At 42.2% G+C, this 20,940-nt stretch overlaps 1 protein-coding gene across 3 annotated transcripts in view; it reads left to right on the plus strand.

The window, feature by feature from the left end:
* Positions 1-20,940, plus strand: part of PPP1R16B (protein phosphatase 1 regulatory subunit 16B) — a 112,939-nt gene that overhangs the window by 27,579 nt on the left and 64,420 nt on the right. The gene's annotated exons all lie outside the window — the stretch shown is intronic.

The following is a 20,940-nucleotide window of genomic DNA, read 5'->3' on the forward strand; positions in this document are numbered from 1 at the left end:
CCTGGATGGTGGGTGGCCACCTGGCCTCGGTGCTTCCCAGCCAGGGTTTAGATTCCGGGTTCTGTGCGATGGAGGGGAGAGCTAGGTGGATCTGGCCGCCCCACATGTCTTAGGAGGTGGAGGTTCCTAGGAAAGGCTCTGAAATGAGACTTTTTTCCCCCCCAAAACAAGAATTCCAGACACTGGCTAATGAATACTAATTTTCCTTCCCTCTCACAAAATATTGACTGTCAGCCTACATCTTGTCCATTCCTATTCCAGATACGGTGATGAGCCAATTGGATTTCGTTTCTCTCCTGTAAGAGCTCAATACTCAGAGGACCAGGCATTTCCTAAGCCCGCCCTCCGGGCTGCAGAACTGTCTGCTGGTCCATTTTATTTGGTCTTCCCTGAAGGGTAGATGGTTTAGAGGGGTAGTTAACAGCATAGGGTTAGATGACTCTGGTCGCAAACTGGCTTTGTCAGTTATCCCCTGGGTGACCTTGGCAAGCAGGCAAGTCTCTTCAGTTCCCTGTACCTTAGTTTCTGCCTCTGTAAACTGGGGATGATAACAGTACCCACCTCCAGGGCTTGCTTGAGCATTAAATTAGATAACACTGGTAAGTTCTTGACATGATCCCGTCTACGGTGTAAGTGCTTAGTATGTTTTATGTTATTATTACTAATTTTATTATATTTATACACATTCATATGAAATTGTATTTGTATATAGGGATAAAGTCTGGATACAGAGATGAAAGTATACAATTTTGGGAGTTCCCATCATGGGGCAGTGGAAATGAATCCGACTAGGAACCATGAGGTGCCAGCCCTGGCCTCGCTCAGTGGGTTAAGGATCCTGCGTTGCCGTGAGCTGTGGTGTAGGTCAAAGACGCGCTCAGATCTGGCATTGCTGTGGCTCCGTCGTAGACTGGCGGCTACAGCTCCGATTAGACCCCTAGCCTGGGAACCTCCATATGCCACAGGTGTGGCCCTAAAAAAGACAAAAAAAAAAAAAAAAAGAAAGTATACAATTTTGTCTGCAACTCTTCCACTCTATAAAGTGGATGAATAAATACATACGAACATGTATGCATTCATATAATGTTTCCAGATTTTTTTTTTTTTTTTGCTGCTCCTGTAGCAGGTGGAAGTTCCTGGGACAGGGATCAAACCCATGCCACAGCAGCAAACCTAGCCACTGCAGTGTCAACACGATATCCTTAACCCCCTGTGCCACAAGAGAACTCCTGTTTCCAGATTTTACAGACACTCTGTACTTGTTACATTTTATTTAATTATGTTATTGTGTTATTGTATGTCCTATGATCTAGATATCATCATACCCAAGAGGCAGGTATAATAATACCCATTTTACAGACGGGGAAACCCAGTGAGGTTCAGAAACTTGAGCAAGGCAGCAGATCTAGGATCAGCACTTCCAGGATCCAGGCTCTTGTCACTGGCTTCATGGCCTTGTGGGTTTGCTCCCATTCTAAGCGTGAGTAAAGGATCCATGATTTGGCCAAAGCCTCTTCTCTGTGTATACTCTGAGGAGTCACACCTGCTCACTGTGTAGCTGAGGCGTGTACCTGCCTCCTGTATTCCCCTCAGAGGCTCTGTCCCTTCTGCCTGTCCTTGGAGGGACCTGGCCATGTTTCCTGGGTTCCTCTGGTCTCTGTCCCCCCACCAGACACTTGGTGCCAAAGCAGTCAATGAAAGAACTGAGGGCTAGAAGCACTTTCTACACTGGAGCGTGTTAAGATTTAAGTGTGTTGCTCCTCAGGTTCTAGAACCTTCTGAGAGGCACAGTTTCATTTCTGCCCTGGTTACAGAGCGCTCTGGGAACTGAGCAAAGAGGCATTCCTGGAACCACTCAGCTGCAAACGGCGCAGCCAGAGCCTGGGGCATGAAATCTCAGGCTGGGGGACTTGGCCCTGAGAGGCTCCTTCCCACGTGTCATTTGCCGGGTGACGCGGCAGGTCCCTCCCACGCAGTGGGCGGCACGTCATGCAGTCTGATTTCGTCGTGGGCGGCGGTGCATCAGCCCTCCTTTCACGCTCCTCTTCTCCCTTCTCCCCTGCCTGAGCCCCCTTGCCCCTTGCGGAGGGGGCTTTTCAGAGGCGCTGTGAGCGGGACAAGGCAGCCGTGCAGCCCCGCCCCCGCCGCTCTAGTGCTCCCACCGGTCCCGGTTAGAAAGAGCGCTGGGCTTGGGTCCAAGGTCCAGGGGCCCCCGGGGCGCTGCCTATGACCTTGGACAGCTTGTTTCGCCTCTCTGGGTCCAGTTTCTTAATCTGTAAAAGAGGTTTTGAACGCTTACCCTCCAGGGGGTGTGGCAAGAATTAAACAAAATGCTGGATGTCACAGCTCTTTGAAAAGTGACCCTGAACTCTGCCCCAGTGTGATCATTTTAACACATTCCCCGCTCCCTCTGTGTGTGTGTGTGTGTGTGTGTGTGTGTGTGTGTTTGAGAGACTTTAATAGTTTTTAAGAACCCAAATACATGCCTCTTGTAAAAATCAAGCACCATAGAGATACACAGAGTGAAAAGTTCCTCCCTCCCTTCTTTCCCTGCTTCCTTCCCTAATTAGTATGGGTGGAAGTTTGATGTGTTTCCTTCCAGGCACTTTTCTCTATTTTACCTATGTATTTGTAGACTTGAAGAAATAGAAAGCTAGTTTATGTTTTCTGTTTGTTTATTTTAGTTTTTATGTAAATGATGGCATACTGGATACATTATTTTATAGGATTTTTTTTTTTTTAACCCACAATATATCTTGGAGGTTTTTTCATTCCAGTACAGTGGAATAATAGATCTGCATTCTACTTTTTAACTGCCTCGTAGTATTCCGCAGTATGGATTCACCAGAATTTCTGAACGTGTTCCTTTTTGTAAGGCACAGAAGTTTATTCAGTAGTTTTGCTTTTGCTGCAGTGAATGTTTTGTGCGCACCTGCAAATGTTTATCTGGATATTAAATTAGGATGCAAAAAGTGCTAGATTTCCTCAGGCTGATTCCCTGGCTCTGGGGACAGCCAAGTGAGAGTGGACGGCCAGAGCACTGCCCCTGTGGCAGGCTGTTGCAGTGGGGTGAAAGGTGCCCCTGGCATCCACAGGTGTCTGGGTTTGGAGGTGGGTGTGGAAGTTGTCAGCAGCCAGCAGGTGCTCCCACCAGGCTATGCTCAGCTTCCAGGCAGCACGACCAAGCCCAGCTGCCTGGTGAAGTTGGTGTTGGGGCGGCTGCTGGGGCATTAGCTCACAGTGGGATGGGAACGTGGGGCGGCAGCTCCCCTACTCCTCCGAGCTCACAGCAGTGGCTGAGTCAACCTCCTCCACCTGCCAGGGTGATGTGAGTCATTCCTGGAGAAAGGCAGTGCTGGGGAACTCAGTGAGTTTCCTTCTCTGGCTCGGCATTCTCTTCAGGCTAATGTCCGGGCACCAGGGACCCTCGGTGGCCTTGAACTTGCCTGGGCCCCACTCTCATGTTCCCACTGCCTGGTGTGAGCTCATGCTTTAGCCACCTCCAGCTCCTCTGACTGCCTTCCCATGCCCTGCATTCTCTTAGGTTTTCACCTTTGCTTATGTGGTTCCCTCTAACTGGAACACTCTTGCCCTGACTGCTACACCCTTCAGGTTTGGGTCCTGTGACCATCTTGGGGAGCTATCTCTGATCCCTTTCTGGGCCCTTTTCCCCATCACTAGGTAGAGCAGTAACTCCATACACAGTTAACATTTACTGAGAAGCAGTGTCGTGTTGAGAAGCACAGACTCGAGCAAGTTATCCAAGACTCCCTACTCCAGCTCTGTACTAGCTGTGCAAGCTAGGAACTTCTTGGGGCCTCAGTTTCCCCACCTGTAAAAATGAGGATGATATAATATACCCGCCTCAATTTAACCCCAGAGGGTTGACAGATGTGGGAGTGGTATGGTTAGAAGTACATATGATGCGCATATGAGATCACTATATGTGGAGTCTAAAATATACAAATGAACTTATTTACAAAATAGAAACAGACTCACCAACATAGAAAACAAACTCATAGTTACCAAAGGGGAAAGGGGTAGGGAGGGGTAAACTAGGAGTTTGGGATTAATAGATACAAACTACTGTGTATAAAATATATAAACAACAAGGTCCTACTGTAGAGCACAGGAAACTTTATTCAATGTCTTGTAATAAACTATAATGGAAAGTATGAAAAAGAGCATATATATATATATATATATATATATATATATATGCTCTGAATCACTTTGCTGTACACCAGAAACTAATGCAACCTTGTAAATTAACTGTACTTCAATTAAAACATTTAAATGAGGTTGCAGACGTGGCTTGGATCCCGCATTGCTGTGGCTGTGGTTGGCGTAGGCTGGCAGCTGCAGCTCTGATTCAACCCCTAGCCTGGGAACTTCCATATGCTGCAGGTGTGCCCCCCCCACCCCCCAAAAAAGACAGAACGTATATATGTATGTGTGACTGGATCTCTTTGCTGTATGGTAGAAAACTGACAGAACACTGTAAGCCAACTATAATGGAAAAAATAAAAATCATTAAAAAAAGACAAAAAATTTAAATAAGTACATATGATACAAATTGTCGTTATCCTGCATTTTCTATTATTCTACATTACATAATCTATATTAGTGTATGCTCTGATTGTCATCATCATCATCATTTATCAAGTGCTTGTTCCGTACCAGGCTGCCCGCTTTATAGGCATTATCTCAATTAATCCTCACAGCAGCCCTCTTGAGGTAGAGAATCAGACTCCATTTTTAAAAAACAGCTCTATTGAGCTTTAATTTACATATCATCAAATTTTCCCATGGTAAGTGTACAGTTCAATGATTTCCAATAAATTTACAGAGTTGGGCACCCATCACCAATTTTAGAACATTCCATCACTCCAAAAAAAACGTTGTGTCCATTTGTAGTCACTCTCAGTTTTTACCCCAGCCCCCACCCCAGGCAACCACAAATCTATTTCCTGTCTCCATATATTTGCCTTTTCTGAACAGTTCATTTACATGGACTCATATACTATGTGATCTTTTGTGGTTGGCTTCTTCATTTAGAATAAATGCATCCTGGGAGTTCCCTTCATGGCTCAGTGGTTAACGAATCTGACTAGGAACCAAGAGGTGGCGGGTTCGATCCCTGCCCTTGCTCAGTGGGTTAAGGATCCGGCGTTGCCGTGAGCTGTGGTGTAGGTTGCAGACGCGGCTCGGATCCTGCGTTGCTGTGGCTCTGGCATAGGGCGGCGGCTACAGCTCCGATTAGACCCCTAGCCTGGAACCTCCATATGCTGTGGGAGCGGCCCTAGAAATGGCAAAAAGACATAAGTAAATAAATAAATGGATTAAATGCATCCAGGTTGTGGCATGTATTAGGACCCCACTCCTTTTTACTGCCCTACGGTACTCTGCTGTGTGAACGTGCTGCATTTTGTGCATTTGTTCACCAGTTCATGAACATTCGGATGCTTTCCCTTCTGGGTATGGTGAATAATGCTGCCAAGAACATTTGTATGCAAATCCCTTTGTGCATATGTTGTCATTTCTCTTGGGAAGTTACCTAGGAGTGGAATGGCTGGGACACTTGGTAAATTTATGTTTAACTTTTAAGAAACGGCTACATGGTTTTCCAAAATGGCTTCACCATTTTACATTCTCAGACCTCATTTCACAGGTGAAATTGAACATTGTGCATTTACGTTGAAGCTCTGAGAGGCTATGTCACTTGCCAAGATCTCATAGGTTTTAAGTGTCAGACCCAGGACTCAGCTCAGGTCTGTTGTCCCTGATGCCCATGCTTTTAACTACCAGGACATCCTGGCACCTTCTGCTTTTTTTTTTTTTTTTTTTTTTCTTTAGAAAATAAGAGAACCATTCACTTGTGGTTCTGATCTGTGTCTCCTTGGGCCTTACAGACCCTCCTGGTGTTTCTGCTGGCCTTTTGGGACCTTACTATTGGGTATCTCTGGATAAGCTCTTTCCATCTATAACTTTTTTCCACAGCAACATAAGCCAGCCTCTCTCTTTTTTTTATTTTTAAAATTTTTATTTATTTTTTGTCTTTTCTAGGGCGACACCCATGGCACATGGAGGTTCCCAGACTAGGAGTCGAATCCAAACTGTAGCCGCCAGTCTACACCACAGCCACAGCAACGCGGGATCTGAGCCAAGTCTGACCTACACCACAGCTCATGGCAACGCTAGATCCTTAACCCACTGAGCAAGGCCGGGGATCGAACCTGCAACCTCATGGTTCCTAGTTGGATTCGTCAACCACTGAGCCATGACAAGAACTCCTAAGCCAACCTCTCTTAAATCACCAGACATTTACTAAATTGTCAGGGCTTCTGTCCTTCCTTCAGAATAGAATGTATAGGGTTTTCTTTATGGAAATTCTCTTCACATTGAAAAAAGATTGAGTGATTCTTCTATTCTGATTTTTTTTTTTTAAAGGGCCACTCCTGTGGCATATGGAAGTTCCTAAGCTAGGGCTATAATCAGAGCTGCAGCTGCTGGTCTACGCCACAGCCACAGCAACACCAGATCCGAATCATGTTTGTGGCCTACACCACAGCTCATGGCAAGGCCGGATCCTTTATCCACTGAGGGAGGCCAAGGTTTGAACCCGTGCCCTCATGGATACTAGTGAGGTTCATTACCACTGACCATGGTGAGAACTCCCTTCTATAGCCTAATTTTAACTCTGCAACTATCATTCTTATGATAAAGGTTTTCAAACTTTTTTTAAACCGTGGAAACTTTTCTCTTTTAAATGAAATATTATATGGAAACCCAATGTGTAAAACACATGAAAAAATTATTCTGGCTGAGCTAAGTGGGGGATGCTGGTTCCTCATCCACTTCCCCTCCCCCACCCCACCCCCACAGACCTCTCCCCAGCCCCCAGGTGCTTTGGGGGACACCTCGGTTCTGCAAGCCAAGCTTTAGCCATTGACTCATCTAAAGAAAACACAGCTTTAACTTTCACTTTTGATGATTTTGAAAAGGGAAGTTTCTTTTCTTCTAATTGTAAAAATAATTCATCCTTGTTTGTAGAAAAGTTTAAAAGTACAGAAAAAAATATGAAGAAAATAAAATCATTCATCCTTCCATTGAAGAGCAGCAACCACTGATAATATTTTGGTGCTGTTCTATCAGTCAGTCTTGATCAGAAACAAAAGGGGTTCTCACATGGGGTAATTTGAGAAAAGTTTAATAAAGGAGCAATTTGCAAAGAGTTTAGGGTCATAGTCCTCAAACTGTTTGGTCTCAAGCCCCTTTATATTATTAAAAACTGAGACTACCTGAGAACTGTTGTTTAACTGTGTTTTATATCAATATTTACCATTTGGAAATTAAAACTGAGAATTTAAAATAAATATGTATTAATTCACTAAAACATAAAAATAAATGTATTAGCTGTTGTGCTACTTATCTGTTGTTGCATAGCAGATGAGCTCAAAATTTAGACGCTTAGGAGTTCCCTTGTGGCATAGCAGGGTAAGGATCCAGTGTTGTCATCGCAGTGGTTTCAGTGCTGCTGTGGCACGGGTTTGATTCCTGGCCTGGGAACCTCCCACATGCTATGGGTGCAGCCAAAAAAAATTTTTTTAGAAGCTTAAAACATAAACATTTACTGTCTTATACAATTTCTGTGAGTTAAGATTCCAGAAACAGCTTAGTTTGGGGGATTCTAGCTCAGGATATCTCATAAGTTTGTGATCACCTCAAGGTTTAACTGGAGCTAGAGGATTCATTTCCATAGTGGCTCAGTCACGTGGCTCTTGGCAAGAAGCTTCTGGTTCTTGCCAGGTGAGCCTCTCCCTAAGGCTGCTTGAGTGTGCTTTCGACATGGCAGCTGACTTCCTTCAGAGCAAGTGATCCAGGAGATAGAGCAAGAAAGGAACCACCAGTGCCTTTTATGACCTAACCTCATTAAGTCACATTCTATGGCTTCTGCCATATTCTGTTTGTTAGAAATGATTCACTAAGTCCAGCTTACACTCAAGGGGAAGGGGATTAGGCTCCACCTCTTAAAGGGAGGAGAATTGGTGGACGTGTTTTAAAACTACCACTCACATTAACATAAATCTTTTTATGTTAAAATCTTGTATTGAAATGATATTTTCAAAAAAAAATAGTGAAGAGAGGAGCCTTGTTGTATACTTTTGCAAATCTTTTAAAGGTCTGGCTTAACAGAAGACAGCTGGATTCTCTCATCTACTTCTTGTGATATGATATTTTGGTTCAAGTAAATGAAGAAAATCTTATCTCACACAAATATGTAGTTAGAAAAGGGAGGAAATATTTTAATTGCCTTTTCAGATAAATGTAGATATTCTATGAAAGTGCAATCAAACACAACAGGTAGCAGTTTCTTGAAGGTTAATTGCAACGTAGAATCTCAAACTTTATCAATTTTTAGCTTTTCTTATGCTATACGCTAAAATCCATGGGGTTTTCTTTTGCATTTTGAATGGCTCTTTTCTCCATCCATACTTTTTTTATTTTTTATTTTGTCTTTTTAGGGCCACACACTCAGTGTATGGAAGTTCCCAGACTAGGGGTCGAATTGGAGCTGCAGCTGCTGGCCCATGCCACAGCCACAGCTACACGGGATCTGAGCTGTGTGTGCGACCTACACCAGAGCTCACGGCAATGTGCTGGATCCTCAACCCACTGATCGAGGCCAGGGATCCAACCAGTGTCCTCATGACACCCAACTAGTTGGGTTCATTACTGCTGAGCCAGGATGGAACTCCCATGCATACTTTTTTTAACATAAGTATTGTCTGTTAGAAAATATTTGTTCACTTTTTTGGATATGATTCTGAAAGCACGAGCAACAATTGCAAAAGTAAACAAATAAGACTACATCAAAGTAAAAAAGCTTCTGTACAGCGAAAGAAACAACCAGCAAAATGAGGAGGCAGCCTACAGAGTGGGAGATAATACTTGCAAACAATACATCAGATAAGGGGTTAATATCCAACATATGTAAAGAACTTATGCAACTCAATAGCAAAAAAGCCAAATAATCCAATTTAAAAATGAGCAGAGGACCCAAATAAACATTCTTCCAAAGAAAATATACAAATGGCCAACAGGTACACGAAAATATGTTCAACATACTAATCATCAGAGAAATGCAAATCCAAACCACAATGGAATATCATGTCATAGCTATTAGATTATCGATTCATCTAAAAGATGAAACAGTAAGTATTGGTGAGCACGTGGAGTATAGAGGACTCTGTGCCCCATTGGTCAGAGTGTAAATTGGTGAAACCACTATGGAAAGCAGTATGGAGATTCCTTTAAAGATTAAAAATAGAACCACCATATGATCCAGCTGTCCCACTTTTGAATATATAGCCAAAGGAGATGAAAGCACTCCCTTGGAGAGATATCTGCACCACAATATTCATTGCACCATTTTTCTCTACAACGTAAATGTCCGTCAATGAATGAATGAATGATTCAAAAAACGTGGTATATAGGAGTTCCCTTGTGACATAGTGGGTTAAGGATCTTGCATTGTCACTGCAGCAGCTTGGGTTGCTGCTGTGGTATGGGCTCAATCCCTGGCCCAGGACTTTCTCATGCTGCAGGTGTGGCCAAAAAAATGTGTATCTACATATCTCTCTCTCTGTCTATTCAGTGAAGTATTATTTGGCCATAAAAAAGAAGGAAATACTGTCATTTATGACAACATGGAGGAACTTTAAGGGCATTGTGCTGAGTGAAATGTCAGAAAGAGACACATACCGTATGATTTCACTTAAATGTGGAATCCAAAAAAGTCAAACCGAGAGAAACACAATAGAGTCGTTGTTGGTAGGGGCTGGTGAGTGGCAGGTGTTGTCAAAGGGTATAAACTTCCAGTTGTAAGACAAGTAAGTTCTGGGGATCTAATGTACAGCAGGGTCATATAGTTAACAGGAATATATATTTGGAATTTGCTAGGAGAGTAGATCTTAAGTGTTCTCATCATACACATGCAAAAAGGGTGATTACATGAGGTGAGGGAGGTGTTAACTAACCTTATGGTGGTGATCATTTTGCAATATATATATATATATATATATATATATATATATATCAAATCAATGTGCTGTGCACCTTAGGAGTTCCCACTGTGGCTCAGTGGTGACAAACCCGACTAGTATCCATGAGGATGAGGGTTTGATCCCTGGCCTTGCTCAGTGGGTTAAGGATCCGGTGTTGCTGTGAGCTATGGTGTAGGTCACAGATGCGGCTTGAATCCTATGTTACCATGGCTGTGGCGTAGGCCAGCAGCTGTAGCTTCAATTCAGCTCTTAGCCTGGCAACTTCCATATGCTGCAGGTGCAACCCTAAAAAGCAAACAAAACAAAACAAAACAAAAAAACATGTTGTGCACCTTAAACTTTCACAATGTTATATGTCAATTATATCTCAGTGGAACTGGAGGAAAAAAGAAGGTATTGGTTCACTGTGTTTTGGCAATCTTCTTAATATTGACTTGTTTCATTATACCATATAAAAAGTTTATATTTTCTAACCTATAATGGAATATAGTCTGCAAAAAAACCTGAATCACTGTGCTGTGCACCTGAAACTAACACAATATTGCAAATCAACTGTACTTCAATAAATTTATATTTTCAAAACCAGCCTCACCAGAAAATTCTTCAAGTATTGGCAAACTATAAAGTCATGGTGGGGATACAAGTTTTACGAAATTCTAATTTTTGTCTGAAAGCTCACATTCTATCATTGGCAGTAAACACTATCAGTTGTGAGAGGATCTCTTTGTCCATTTTAGAAAAAAAAGACTGATAATCATTGTTTGCACGTCACTGTTTAAGTAAAAATGGTGTTCCAGGAGAGAAAGGGTGAGCTTAGCACACACAATTTAATCGTTCAAGTAATGATTGAGACAATGATCATACTTCATGCATACTTCTCATTTTGACAGGCGGGATAGTTAAAAAAACGTGTACTTAAGGATTGAGACATAATAAAATTAATGCATGTTGGAGTTCCCACTGTGGTGCAGTGGGTTAAGAAACAGCTGCAGTGGCTAGGATCACTGCAAAGGTGTGGGTTCGAGCCCAGGCTCAGGGAACTTCCACCTGCCACAGGTGTGGGAACATGATGGAAGATAATATGATAAAAAGGGGAGTTCCTGTTGGGGTGTAGCAGAAACAAATCCAACTAGGAACCATGAGGTTGCGGGTTCGACTCCTGGTCTCGCTTAGTGGGTTAAGGATCTGGTGTCGTGAGCTGTGGTGTAGGCGCAGACGTGGCTCGGATCCTGCGTTGCTGTGGCTGTGGTGTAGGCCAGCAGCTGTAGCTCTGATTTGACCCCTAGCCTGGGAACTTCCATATGCCATGGGTGTGGCCCTAAAAAGAAAAAAAAAAAATATATATATATATATATATGATAAAAAAGAGTGTGTGTGTGTATATATATGTGTGTGTGTTTGTATGACTGGGTCATTTTGCTGTACAATAGAAATTGATAGAACAAATCAACTGGACTAAAAATTAACATAGAATAGAAAAAAATTAATGCATTTTACGGCTTCAGCAAGGACATCGAAAAGGTGAAAGTGGGTTTTTTTTCCTTATTATGGTGTGTGTGTTGTTTTTTCTTTTTTATTAAGACAGTTTTTTAAGAGCAGTTTTAGGTTCACTGCAAAATTGAGAGGAAGATACAGAGATTTACCATAGACCCCCTGTACTCCCTCCAAATACCCAAGGCTTCCCCCATTATCAGCCACGCCCCACCAGAGTAGGACATTTGTTACAACTGATGAACATATCTTAACACATCATGATCACCCAGAGTCTGTAGTTCACATTATTGTTCACTCTTGGTGTTGTACATGGCATGGGTTTAGACAAACATGTGATGACATGTATCCCATCATTATGGTATCATACAGAGTACCAGACTATTTTCATTGCTCTAAAAATCCCCTGTGCTCTGCCTACTCATTCCTCCCAACTCCCTGGCAACCACTCATCCTTTTATTGTCTCCATAGGTTTTGCCTTCTCCTTAATGTCATATAGTTGGAATCGTATACTATATAGTCTCTTCAACAGGATTCTTTTACTTAGTAAACTTCTTTAAGGTTCTTTCGTGTCTTTTCATCGCTTGATAGTTCATTTCTTCTTAGTGCTAAATGATATTCCATTGTCTGGATGTACCACTGTTTATTTATCTGTTCACCTGCTGAAAGATGTATTGGTTGCTTCTAGGAACTATGGTTGACATAATTTTGGCAATTGCTATTATTTTTTGGTCTTTTTAGGGCCGTACCCGAGGTACACGGAGGCTCCCAGGCTAGAGGTCAAATCGGAGCTGTAGCTGCTGGCCAATGCTGCAGCCTCCACAATGCTAGATCCAAGCTGTGTCTGCGACCTACACCATAGCTCACGCAACGCCAGATGCTTAACCCACTGATCGAGGCCAGGGATTGAATTCACGTCATGGATGCTAGTCAGATTCATTCCCACTGAGCCGCAATGGGAACTCCCAATTTTGGCAATTATGAATAAGCTGCTATAAACATCTGTGTGCAGGTTTTTGTGGGACATAAGTTTTCAACTCCTTTGGATAAATGCCAAGAAGCATGATTGGTATTCACCACACATGATATGGTAAGAGTATGCTTAGTCTTGTAAGAAACTGCCAAACTGTTTTCCTAAGTGGCTGTACTGCTTTGCATTCCCACCAGCGATGGATGAGAATTCTTTTTGCTCCACATCCAAATTTCTTTTTGCTCTTACCAGCATTTGGTGTTGTCATCGTTCTGGATTTTGGCCATTCTGAAAGGTGTGTGGTTGTATTTCATTGTTGTTTTGTCTGTTTTGTTTTGTTGTTGTTTTGTCTTTTTAGGGCTGCACCTGCTGCATATGAAAGTTCATGGAAGCTAGGGGTCAAATTGGAGCTCTAGGTGCTGGCCTACGCCACAGCCATAGCACATGGGATCTGAGCTGTGTCTGTGACCTATACCACAGCTCAGCCAGCGCTGGATCCTTCACCCACTGAGCAGGGCCAAGGATCAAACCCTCATCCTCATGGATGCTAATTGGGTTTATTACCACTGAACCACTATAGGAACCCTCATTGTTTTTTTTTTGTTGTTGTTGTTGTTGTTGTTGTTGCTATTTCTTGGGCCGCTCCGGCGGCATATGGAGGTTCCCAGGCTAGGGGTTGAATCGGAGCTGTAGCCACCGGCCTACGCCAGAGCCACAGCAACGTGGGATCCGAGCCGCGTCTGCAACCTACACCACAGCTCACGGCAACGCCGGATCGTTAACCCACTGAGCAAGGGCAGGGACCAAACCCGCAACCTCATGGTTCCTAGTCGGATTCGTTAACCACTGCGCCATGACGGGAACTCCTCATTGTTGTTTTAATTGCATTTCCCTGATGACATATGATGTAGAGCATCTTTTCATATGCTTATTTGCTATCTGTATATCTTTGGTTTGATTTTTTTTTTTTTTTTTTTGCTGTGCATATGAAGCAGTGAATACTACTGTGATGACTAGTACAGTTTGATGTTGCAGGACTCACTCTGCTAAAGGAAAAGTGGTTTTACCCTGTGTTGCTTTTGTACCATCAGTGCAAATGTTAAAACATGGTGAAAAAGGCAAATAACATCTTCATGATATTATGAAAATAGTTTTGACCTGAATACCCTGAAAGAGTTTGGGGATCACTTTGAGAACTGTTGATTTACAGAAACCACTGTAAAAGTTGGGGAGCTTACCACCCCTAGGCCTGAAGAGGCCAAGGGAAGGGACCCTACCAACAGCTAAGGAGGTACATTGTGGCTGCCCAACAAGAGCAGTGGCTTCCTCTGCCTGCCCCGCTGCCCTCCAGTCCTCTGCCTGTGCTTCCCATTACCAAGCTCGGCCAGGAAGCAGAAGGCAAGGAAGCCTGTGACGTGGTCCAAGTGTGTCGGCTTCCGCAGGCATGAGGAAGGATGGACCTGGAGGGACAAATGGAGGGCATCCAACCCAGTTGTCTTCACTGCGTGTATCTATGTACAAACATGGGGTGAGTGTGTGTATATTTACAATATAACTCTCACCCTAATGTTTGTCAGTTCAACAAAATTCGGCATCTACGCTGTGTTTGGAAGAACCTCAACAAAGTAGTGGTATAAATAAGGCCTGGGATGGGAGGCTGTGTGTAAGCTATGCTACCAGGGAGAGCGTCTCTGAGGAGGTGATTTGGGTTGAGCTCCGAGTGTGGAGAAAGAGGCCACCACGTGGGAGTCTGGAGGAAAGGTGTAAAGGCATGGGATGGGGGTGAACTTGAGGACAGAAAGAGGATGGGAGGCAGAGAGCCTGGGGGACATGGTCCCCTGAAGACTCTGGTAGCACACGCACATTTAATTTGGTTGAGATGAAAAGCCACCGGTGGGTTTTGAGAGGGGAAAGCATATGATGAGATATAGATGGTGAAAAGCCTTTGCTGGCTGCTGAGTGGAGAATAGATGAGTCTATTCTGATGGGGGCATGAGTGGGAGCAGGCTATCTCAGTGACCAACGTAAGAGCCTGCGTGTTGGCTGAAAAACAAGGAGGTAGAGCCACCAGGGCTTGTGTGTCAGGTGATGAAGGGAGGGGCTTAGAGATTTTTGGCTTGAGCACCTAAGTGGATGGTGGTGCCATATTTTGAGACTAGAAAGATTGGGGTGAAAGGGTGATATGAATTTGCAGAGAATCAAGACTTCTACAGGGCCATCCAAGTTGACATGCCTCTTTAACATCCAAGTGGTGATCTCAGGGATGGATTTAAAAATTTGAGAGTCATCAGCTTTTAAGTGCATTCTTTTTAAAGCCAAGGGATTATATGAGGTCATCTAGGAGGCAAGATAGCTAGACCAAAGAAGGGCCCCCAAGAGAAAGCCCCAGGACACATTAATAGCTACATGTTGAGCCAAGAAGAAAACAAGGGGAACCAAGAACCATCAGAAGGAAGAAAGAAAACTAGGATGGTGTGGCATCTTAGAAGCTTAGGGAGGGAGGTGTTTTTAGAAGAAAGATCTATCAGCTGAGTCAAGTGTGGCTTGGAGGTCAACTATTTTATCCTGCCTTTATGGAAGAGAAATTTTAAATGACATCTTTATACACCCCCTGCTTGAAGGTACCATAATTTACATAACCACTCCTGTATTATTGGATTTTGAGGTTGTTTCTAATTTTTGTCACTATAAATTATGCCATGGTGGTTACCATTGTATAAAAGTATGAAGCCACAGCTTTAATGATTTACTTGAGGTAAATGATTCCTAGAGGGTCAGTAGATTCAAGGATATAAATATCTGCAAGGCTTCAGTACACTCTGTTCATCTGGTCACCAGAAAGGTTACATCACTTTACACCCCCATCATCAGTGGGTATCAGGCCTGCTTCACTTCTGCCTTCCCCAGCAACACCTGTCAGCAGCACTGAAAACACACTTTGCTGATGTATTTGACATATGAAAAATAATTCCGTTGTCCTAATATGCAAATAATTGAGATGCTTAATTGAAAACCTATTTATAAGCTTACCACTCCTTTCTTCCTTCCCTCTCTCCCTCCCTCTTTCCCTCTCTTTCTTTCTTTCTCTTTCTTTCTTTCTTTCTTTCTTTCTTTCTTTCTTTCTTTCTTTCTTTCTTTCTTTCTTTCTTTCTTTCTTTCTCTCTTTCCTTCTTTCCTTCCTTCCCTCTCCCCTCCCTTCCTTCCTTTCTTTTTCTGAATTGTCTATATTTTTTCATTTTTTTCTACTAGTGTGTTTCTTTTTCTCTTTCTTTCTTTCTTGCTTCTTGCTTTTTAGGGCCACACCTGTGCCATATGGAGATTCCCAGGCTAGGGGTCAAATCAGAGCTACGGCTGCCGGCCTGCACCACAGCCATAACAACATCAGGTCCAAGCCTCATCTTGGACCTACACCACAGCTTACAGCAACACCGGATCCTTAACCCACTGAGTGAGGCCAGGGATCGAACCTACAGCCTCATCGCTGAGGATTTGTTTCCGCTGCTCCAGGATGGGAACTTCTGTGTTTCTTTTTCTTGTTGATGTCAATGATTGTATAAGTTCGTGTGTGAGAGGGAGAAGCAAAGGGAAATAATGAAAACCGAGAGGAAATGTCAGCTCTGTTGTCATGTGTGGTACAAATATTTTCTGCATTGTGTGTGTGTTTGCTTAACATTTTGTTCATAGTATAGATATTTTATGCACTGAATTTCTTCATTTTGATGTAGCCAAACCTAATGATATTTGCTTTCCCCCCATTATTTCATTCTTTGTTTTTAATCCTTCTAAAACGGGGGTCGCCAAACCATGGCTGGGAGGCCAAATCTTCCCACCATCTGTTTTTGTAAATAAAGTTTTATTGGCACGCAGCCAGAGCCATTTGTTGACATATTGTCTCTGGCTGCTTTCACACCACAGCAGCAGAACTGAGTGGTTGCAGCAGAGAACATAAGGTCTGCAAAGATAAGAATATTTACTCTCTGGACCTTTAAAGAAAAAGTTTGCTGAATCTTGCTCTAAAGCATTTCCTCTTCTAGTGATGTGTATTAACCTCTATGTTCTTCTAGATTTTTGTGGCCTTGTTTAAATAAATTAAATACATAATCCTCTCGGAATTCATTTGAGTATATAGTAATAACTGAAAAATCTGTCTCTATTTTGTTTCCAAAGAGTTGTCAATTGTTCAGCATCTTTCCCTTCCTCATAATTTTGCGATGCCGCCCTCACACTCTAGGCCCTTATCTGTGAAGAAGAGTAACTTTCCAAGCTGTTTATTCTGTTCCAACAATCTGTTTTTGTGCCAGTTACACACTGTTTTGATCCTTGTAGTTCTATATTGTGGCTTAATGTATGATAGAAAAGTCCTTCTTCGTTTGGCTCTTCCTTTTGAAAATGTTCTTGGTTATTTTCAGCTGTTCACGTAACATTTAAGATCTTTTGGTTAAATCCCCCCCCCCCAACCTCACAAATAGATACCTCCAAAATTGATTAGTGTTATAAACCATAGGGTTTCAGATTGTCAAGATGAAAGGAGGTGTGGAGATGGATAGTGGTGAGTTTCTTTAATACCACTGCACTATACACTTTGAAATGGTTGAGATGGTAAACTTTATGTTCTGTGGGTTTCACCACAATAACAAAAATTGAAAAAAAAAAATTTAGCCAGGGACTGGAGGGAAGGAAGAAAGGGATGTAATTGTCTGATGGGGGCAGGGTTTCAGTTCGGGAAGATGAAAAAGGTTCTGGATGTGGATGACAGTGGTGGTTGCACAACAAGGTGAGTATATATAATACCATTGAACTGTACACTTAAAAAGGTTAAAGTGATAAAGTTTATGTTATGTATGCTTTAAGCATAATTTAAAAGCTTAATTTGGGCTAAACTGATATCTTTGTCATAATGAGTTTTTCTAAGAAGACAAATGGTATGTATACGTCTCTATTGGGAAAGTATTCTTTTACGTCTTTTAGAAAAGCTGTAGTGGTTGTTTTTTTTTTTTTTTTTTTTCATACAAGCCCTGTTTATTCCTTAAAAAGAGCTTTAAAACTCTCTTTTTAAAGCTTTAAAGTTTTTGTCTATTAACTTTGTATAAGGCCACTTGACTGAATGCTTTAGTCTCAGTTTTTCAATAGGTTCTTTTGGGATTTTTCTGTGTAGAAAATAACATGATTTGCAGATGGCGAAGTTGACTGTTTATCCAAACACTGGTCATTCCATTGAGTCTGTCATGCCCATGTCCTCCCCCCATCCCTTCTCTCCAGGATAACTCCTCCTGGCTATTATGAGATGGAACTTTGAGGCCTAGTGAACATCCGCTTTGTCTGTATCTTTCCCAAAGTCTGGCCTGGCTCTTGAACAGCACTCTCAGTTTCCTCATTTGGGTTGAGTGTGTCTATTAGCATGGCCTAAGTTTCCATTGGCTTTTTGGGCAGCCACTGTTGACTCATACTGAGTTTATAAGAAACTAGAACTCAGACTCTCTTGTGGCACAGTGGGTTAAGGACCTGACGTTGTTACTGCGGTGGCTCGGGTTGCTCCTATGACGTGGTTTTGATCCCATTAGTGAAGTTACATCTTTCCCACCTCATCCCTATGTATTTTAAAAAACCTATTTACTGAGGTATGTTATTCATACAGTAAAGGACAAAACTTGTTGCATTTTCCTATGTGGCACATCCCTATGTAACCAGCAGTCACTCAGATCAAGAGGCAGAACATCGCCAGCACACCAGCTGCCTTCCTGGACACACAGGTGATTCTCAGCATTGAAGCTGAGGCTCTGAATTCATCTTTTTGAGTTTTGAGCCCATTATCCACCTGCTCAAATAATTTGGATTCTTGAATGATAAATTAAGACTTCTTTTACCAGTGACAGGAACTCCACCTCACACTAACTGAAGCACATGTGTATACAGGGGGCTACCAAAACCGTCTTGGAGTAGATGACTGTCAGCAGTTCGTAAGTGTATATCCTGTCTTTTTAGCCACCCCAATAGGAATCATTTCAAGTCCCCATGATGCCCAAGGTTTAGCAGTCCCAGAATTGAATCTCATTGGCTGAGATTGGCTATATACTTGCCTCTAAGCCAATCACAGTGACTAGAGCAGGAATACAAAACCATGATTGGTCTGATCTGAGTCATACGCCCACCCTTGGAGTCAGCTTCTCCCTAAATATGTGGACTGGTTCTTCTACCTACCCCAAGGAAAACTGGGATGCTGCTACCAGAAGAAGGGAAAATGGATGCTGGTCAAGCCGTAATTAAAATATGTCAACTTCAGATGAAATATTCATCCACAGTTTCTACTCCATGTTGTTCATAAATGTAATGAGTATTTGCCTTCTAGATCAGAAGTGACCAATAGAACTTTTTCTTCTTCTGGAAATGCATTGTCCAGTATGGTAGCTGCTAGTCATATGTGGCTATTGAGGCCTTAACATGTGATTAGGGTGACTCAGGAATCAATGTTTCAATTTTATTTAATTTAAAATAATTTAAGTAGTCAACTATGGCTAGGTTAGAGGCTACTGTATAGGACAACACTGTCCTTGACCATGCTTCAAACCCTTGACAAAAGTCTTGAACAGGTCATGGCCAAAGACAGAAGCCTGGGGACACGACCCCCGAGACCTTCATATTGCTCAAAGTATTAAAGCCAGTCATTACCTGTTGGGGATATTTGTTCAACTGCAAGGAACTTAACTAAACTGTTATCTGTAGTTTGTGTGTGGAAACAACAGAAAGAGTCTGCCTTCCTTTCCTACAGATACTTGGATAAAGAGTTCTCTCTGAGGATTAAATTACAACAGAACATGTAATGAATCAGAGTAGAGATTCATGAACAGACATTCATGGAAAACAGTCTGGACATTTTCAGACCAGCACAGTGGTTCAATATAGAATAAGAGACCAGGCCAGGCCATGCTGGAGCTCAGAGTCCCGCAAAGTCACTTTGAAGAGAGCGCAGTGTTAACATGCTAAACAGTAGATAATGTTATAAAGGGAGCTTTGTCAAGAACAGATGCCTAAATTATTCTGGGTGAAATAAGTCAGACAGATAAAGATAAATGCAGTATGATATCACTTATATGTGGAATCAAAAACAACCAAACTCATAGAAACAGAGACTAAAATGGTGATTACCAGAGACTGTGAAATGGGGGAAATGGGGAGAAGAGAAAAAAAAAAAAGAAAGAAACCAGTTTTTTTCTCACTTTTAAAAAAATGTAATTTTGGACAATTTGACAGACTTGCCTATTTGTCCAATACCTTCAGTATTTTTGATAACATTGGTGCTTCCATGCAAAGAAATAATGCAGGGTGTTTTTTGATGGCAGAAAAAAAATTGAAGCGCAAAAATTAAAGTTTCTACAGATTGTTACAGTATATTCCCTTCGTTTTACAATAATTATCAAAGAAATTACAATCTTGATGTGCTTCTGAGTTTCCTGAAGCCAGTTTGAAAGCTCTCATTCCCTTCAACATACCTGTGTTAAACTGATTGCTATACTGACTGGCATTAAAACAAAACAAGGAAGCATCATAGATAAAAGTTATTCCCTGCAACGAGTGTTGTTGTCAGTTCAACTTAGGTAGATATGTAAACAAGCAAGAAGCAAGCTCTTTTTTTACATTAAAGGTTTAAATACAGGTATGGTAGTTTTTATTTGTTCAAAGAGTTATACAGACATTTCATATGGAGAATCACTTTTTTGGCTCATAACTTTCTGTTTTATTTTAACTGCAAAACAACAAAAAGTTCCAAGTATAGCAGTGCATTTTCTCATCAGCATGTATACACACTTTCCACCTTGGGTACAGTTTTGTACCTTTTCCCTCCATTGTTAGTTTGACTATATTTATTAAAGTGTAATTCTATGTCTTTTGAATCTGATAATAAATGTTGGAACTTAAAAAAAAAAAAAGAACACATGTCTAGAAAAAGGAGGCTAGGAGATTGTATGTGAGCAATGAGATCTAAATACCGTCCAGGAGAGAGGACAACATGACCAACGACTTTGAAGAGTACCATCCTGTTTCTAAGGACAATCTGATTATGGAAAAGGAGACTTCAACCCATGTTGACGTAATGCCATTAAGCGTGATTATATGCCATTAAGCCATCTGATTATAATTTGGCGTCCCAGCCAGGTCTGCCTACAGACACAGAATGAGTCGACCATGTTTAAATGAATTTCTGGCGTGCAAGACAATTCTCTTTCTCATGTGAAACTGGCATTGTGGTTTGATGCAGCAGCCTTGTATGCTCAGATGGGGTAAGACTACTCTTGGGAGAAGAAACCACTTGCAGTAGGCTGATAAACCAAGGTGATGCCATTCTGGGGGATCCAGTCAATTTGTGCGCTCCTGGAATCTTCTTAAACCCAACACACCATGACACTCAACCAGCA

Source organism: Sus scrofa, chromosome 17 (genome assembly GCF_054392235.1).
Source record: "Sus scrofa isolate SSC_HxYL_T2T_F1_AM1 chromosome 17, Sscrofa_HxYL_maternal_Yorkshire_Landrace_v2.0, whole genome shotgun sequence".
NCBI lineage: Eukaryota > Metazoa > Chordata > Mammalia > Artiodactyla > Suidae > Sus > Sus scrofa.